Source organism: Megalobrama amblycephala, linkage group LG22 (assembly GCF_018812025.1).
Source record: "Megalobrama amblycephala isolate DHTTF-2021 linkage group LG22, ASM1881202v1, whole genome shotgun sequence".
Classification (NCBI taxonomy): Eukaryota; Metazoa; Chordata; class Actinopteri; order Cypriniformes; family Xenocyprididae; genus Megalobrama; species Megalobrama amblycephala.
This window is the reverse complement of record NC_063065.1, coordinates 17,689,781-17,695,780: the sequence shown is the minus strand read 5'-3', so window position 1 is coordinate 17,695,780 and position 6,000 is coordinate 17,689,781. Positions and strand designations below refer to the sequence as shown.

The following is a 6,000-nucleotide window of genomic DNA, read 5'->3' as shown; positions in this document are numbered from 1 at the left end:
TTCTCTTTCTTTCTCCTCTTGCATTCTTACAAAGTTGAAATTAGTTTCCTGGGTGAATTAAATCTTTTTCTGTCTATTTTATATACATTTTGTATACACCATTTAGTATATATATATATATATATATATATATATATATATATATATATATATATACAAACCCGATTCCAAAAAAGTTGGGACACTGTACAAATTGTGAATAAAAACAGAATGCAATGATGTGTCAGAATACAATATACTGTAGATGACATATAGAAAGTGAGAAAACTGCGAAAATGTATCATTTTAAGGGAAAAATACGTTGATTTTAAATTTCATAGCATCAACAGCTCTCAAAAAAGTTGGGACAAGGCCATGTTTACCACTGTATGGCATCCCCTCTTCTTTTTATAACAGTCTGCAAACGTCTGGGGACTGAGGAGACAAGTTGCTCAAGTTTAGGAATAGGAATGTTGTCCCATTCTTGTCTAATACAGGCTTCTAGTTGCTCAACTGTCTTAGGTCTTCTTTGTCGCATCTTCCTCTTTATGATGCTCCAAATGTTTTCTATGGGTGAAAGATCTGGACTGCAGGCTGGCTATTTCAGTACCCGGATCCTTCTTCTACGCAGCCATGATGTTGTAATTGATGCAGTATGTGGTCTGGCATTGTCATGTTGGAAAATGCAAGGTCTTCCCTGAAAGAGACAACGTCTGGATAGGAGCATATGTTGTTCTAGAACTTGGATATACCTTTCAGCATTGATGGTGCCTTTCCAGATGTGTAAGCTGCCCATGCCACACGCACTCATGCAACCCCATACCATCAGAGATGCAGGCTTCTAAATTGAGCGTTGATAACAACTTGGGTTGTCCTTGTCCTCTTTAGTCTGGATGACATGGCGTCCAAGTTTTCCAAAAAGAACTTCAAATTTTGATTCGTCTGACCACAGAACAGTTTTCCACTTTGCCACAGTCCATTTTAAATGAGCCTTGACCCAGAGAAAACGCCTGCGCTTCTGGATCATGTTTAGATATGGCTTCTTTTTAGACCTATAGAGTTTTAGCCGGCAACGGCGAATGGCACGGTGGATTGTGTTCACCGACAATGTTTTCTGGAAGTATTCCTGAGCCATTACAGTAGCATTCCTGTATGTGATGCAGTGCCGTCTAAGGGCCTGAAGATCATGGGCATCCAGTATGGTTTTCCGGCCTTGACCATTACGCACAAAGATTGTTCCAGATTCTCTGAATCTTTGGATGATATTATGCACTGTAGATGATGATAACTTCAAACTCCTTTCTGATATTGCTCCACTATTTTTCGCCGCAGCATTGGGGGAATTGGTGATCCTCTGCCCATCTTAACTTCTGAGAGACACTGCCACTCTGAGAGGCTCTTTTTATACCCAATCATGTTGCCAATTGACCTAATAAGTTACATATTGGTCCTCCAGCTGTTCCTTATATGTACATTTAACTTTTCCGGCCTCTTATTGCTACCTGTCCCAACTTTTTTGGAATGTGTAACTCTCATGAAATCCAAAATGAGCCAATATTTGGCATGACATTTCAAAATGTCTCACTTTCAACATTTGATATGTTATCTATATTCTATTGTGAATAAAATATAAGTTTATGAGATTTGTGAATTATTGCATTCCTTATTTATTCACAATTAGTACAGTGTCCCAACTTATTTGGTATCGGGCTTCTATATATATATATATATATATATATATATATATATATATATATATATATATATATAGTTTATAGTTTAAGCTTTTCCCTGACTTAAAATGAAACTGAGGCAAATTTTCAAGCATGAAAATGATAAAACAGTAATGACAGCATTTTAATTATGAGTTCAGACAGATCATTCTGTGATTAATGTGCAGCATACTCCCATTGATACGGTTCTGCTTGTGGCGTCACTTTGCCTGCTGTCTGTCTTTCCTCCGTCTTGTATAAGAAACCAATACTGTAAGTGCATATTGTTGTTTGCTGATCATTTCAGTGTATATATAATTTATGTTGTCCTGACAAAATGCCATTACAAAAGACTGGAAATAAGAAACCAATACTGCAAACGTAATGTCTACATATGAACATATTTGAATCCAGAAGTGATCAAATAGGTTAATGTTGTCATAAGAACACATGCAAAAACAAATCACTAAAATGTACATAGCAAATCACATAGGTTGCGAGTCTCTTTCTTTCAGTGTCAGCATATTAGCAGATGGTAAACTATTCAAAAATGATGCCGTATGATTTATCATCGCCTAGGTGCATTATCATCACAAAGTCTTACATGTCACATCTATAAGGCTACACAGATATCCCATCAGGCAGGGTTTAGACCAACATAATGCAATTTATTTTTCATCTTTTCAGTTCTGTCCTCTCTTGTTTTATCAGATTCATTGAATACAGTATTTTTTTTTATTTCTTTTATCTGGACCTAAATTCCAGGAGCTATGTTGTCTTCTGCTACCTGTTTTATTCCTCTTTTTCTCAGCTGCTGGTGTCCTTCCAGTGCCCTTCTTCTGCTCTCTTTATCTCCTCATAACATCTGCCTTGGTGGCAGGTTGCAGGTGGCGTTGGAGTAGATGTCCCCTGGCTCCTTTACACTCTCTTAAGCTTCTGTCTTGTACAGATCCCAGGACACCCTAATCTGCTGACCCTCACTTCATGTCCTCTCTCTGACTCTCCCTTTGGCTGGCTGCAGTGCCATCCTGCTTTATGTTTACTATGAAGATAGTTAGGAATTTAATATAGTGGATTTACTTCTAAATAGGGAAGTCCCAAGCATTACACAGATATTGCACAGTTGGTGGTGGTTTGCACCTTCAAGTGGGTTTTCCAACTTCCATTAAAAGAAAAAGAAGCTCAAATGATGTGACGTGAGAGAGCCAATGGGGACTGTTCTAGCACGTCAAACATGCACGTTCAAGCTTCTAGTGCTTAGCATGTTTGATGCACACTTTTGTAAATGACACATAGTTTGATAAATGACTAGGGCTGTAACGATATGCGATATGAAACCGAAATCGCGATACGCAGGTCCACGAACCTGTATCGCGATGTGAGAAGGCAGAATCGCGACACACCCCTTCCAACTCCCAGAGTTATCCTTCCTGTCCAGATCCAATGCTACCACATTTTTAAATTACTATACGTATTAGGGGTGTAACGATTTATCGTAGATGGTGTGTCTCAATCAGCTCTCAGTTCAGTAAGTGTTTCGGGCACACATTGAATCTTGCAAGCAGGTTTAAACCTTTCTCATGTCAGTCTCTTGCATGGTCGCGTGAGAAAGTCGTGGCTTTCTTTCACCGCAGTGCACAGCAACAGCTGTGCTCACAGAAAAGCAAAAGACGCTTGCGATGCTTTGCTTTAAGTTAGAGGCCGTTCACATATTGCGTCTTTTCCGCGTGCAAGTCAGTTATTATTTTCAAATGTAGCCGGGCGGCAGGCGCGCTCATAATGGGATCAACGCGGTCGCGACGCGCATGCAATTCTCAACTTCTCAGAATGCCGCAAGCGCACCGCAGGTCGTGTGACAAGAATCAACCGATCAGCTATGGCCTTTCCGTAACAAAACATCAAAAGCTCAACCGAACAGCTGATCATAGCTGTACATGGTGGTTTTTATATCTTATCTCCATCAATATATCTCGTAGTAAAACTAATGCAAGGGCTATAATTTATCCTTTGCAGAAACATCCTGATCCTCTTGGAGAGCTCAGTTCATGGTTGCATAGCAACGACCGACGCCACAGGAGCGCAAGCGCTTTGGAAAGAAGGAGAAGCGGTGCGGCCGCGCCTTCCACGCGTTTTTAGACGCGATATGTGAACGGCCCCTATTCATAATTCTAAGTTCATGTTAAATTTAACATTTTTTTTCAGTGACAGACAGCCCTATTCAACTGTTAATTTGAATACAGAAGGTTTTTATTAAAATTTTATATTTATTTATTTTATTGAAATGTGATCTTGTATGTACAACAAGGAAAATTATTGAAATTTGTTCGTTTTTTTTAATAAATCTTGTTTGAATTTCAGTTTCATTTTGTTCAAAATATCGTGATACGTATCGTATCGTGAACTTTGTATCGAGATACGTACCGTATCGTGACCTGAGCGTATCGTTACACCCCTATAAATGACACATAGTTTAACACAGAAAGAATAAAGATATAGTTACTTTTATGTCCATTCTTCTTTGAATTTTTGGTCTAAATCAGTCTTTTGTGTATCAGAATAATCATGTCTTCGCATTCAGACAACACTGTATCAGTGTCCAGTTTGCACAAATATTTCATTTGAAGAAGACATGATGAAATATATGCTCATACACCGTGCTGGTTCATGTTTGATGCAGGAAAGTGTGTGAAATATGTCTATAAAAACTGTAAACACACATACTTTATTCTGCGTATGATCTATGACCCACGTGGCGAGTGTTGTTAAACTCATCGCGGAGCTCCGCGCTGAAATCGATCATTTGTGCGCCCCACGTGTATATATTGTTACAATCGTATTTTTCATGTGTTTGTATTCAAATTCCACTTCTGACTGCATCGTGAGCAAAATACAACACTTATGTGTTACTGAGGGAAACATACACACGGCTCGCGTGTCCGAAGGCAGAGCAGGTGGAGGTGAATGAACAGCACTTTTGATACATTTGAATTCTCCACTGTAATGCGATCTCATGCGAACATATTTTCCATTTGTGCTGGTGGACAACAGCAAAACAATCCACATGCACACAAACTTCAGCTCTGGTCGTGCCGCAGGGAAACATATTTGTATTGTAGCATTTTGAGCACCTATATGACACATGTCTCTGAATGACAACAATAGGCAGAGGCACAGTTGCCAACCCTCGCGAGACAAATAAGCAACTGCTGCTTCAAAAACAAGCCCAATATTATTAGATTAATTATTATCAATATTATTTATTATCAATTATTTATTACCAATAAATGAGCCTGCAACATATTAAACTGAAACCACTCAAAGTTTGAAAAGCAGAATCACATGTTATTTTGAAAAAAAAACATCAAATTGCAACAAAGCAGGAGGGCACGCACTATCCTCCGATCAGCTGTGAGCAGAATAGGTTTGAAGATGGAAAAGAAAAAGTGACATGAAGGCCAATTATGGTAACCCATAGTCGGAATTTGTCCTCTGCATTTAACCCATCCATGTTAGTGCTCACACATTATTAGGAGCAGTGAGTGAACACACACATACACACACACACTGCAAACCGTGAAAAAGACAACCATGCCTACTGTTAGTAGGCTATGTATATTATGAGCTGTAATGATAAATACATACAATAGGCTGGATGTGGGAGGACGAATTACGCTACAGCACTTGTATTATTGCACTGATTGGCTATTAGCTGTGAGTAGACAGAGATAGGACCTATATATATATATATATATATATATATATATATATATATATATATATATATATATATATATATATATATATATATATATATATTTTTTTTTTTTTTTTTTTTTTTAAATACTAATTAAAAGTTGTGGCAGCAAGATAAGCTACTATGACTCTTGGGTTTACTACAGACCCAGAGCCCTATGTTTTCTTAATGTGTGCCTGGCGACAGGATATTCAAAGAGAAAAATGTGTGCGTTGGATTGGATTTTATGATTACGTATCAGAATGGAGGCATGTGGTTGCAAGGGAGGGGTTGAAAAGGGGTTGTTTTGTTAATATTAATGGTTAGATTTACTATATTTAATGATCCTTTAAATATCCCTTTAACAACTGTCCAAAAGCCTCCAGCTAAAAGCACACAGATAAAACATCTGTAAGGCAATCTGTTCTTAAATCTTCCAAGAGAAGTGAGAACAGAATACAGATGCTTCTCTATATATCCAGTTAGTTCAGTAGACCTAACACCATAACACATTATCTTTGTTAAATTACAAAACTCTTGTAGATTATCCTGTAGAGTATGACCCATTCAATTTGT

The 6,000-nt window shown here is 38.0% G+C and overlaps 1 protein-coding gene across 2 annotated transcripts in view; it reads left to right on the top strand.

Annotated features, from left to right (window-relative positions):
* Positions 1-6,000, top strand: part of cntnap2a (contactin associated protein 2a) — a 445,145-nt gene that overhangs the window by 175,301 nt on the left and 263,844 nt on the right. The gene's annotated exons all lie outside the window — the stretch shown is intronic.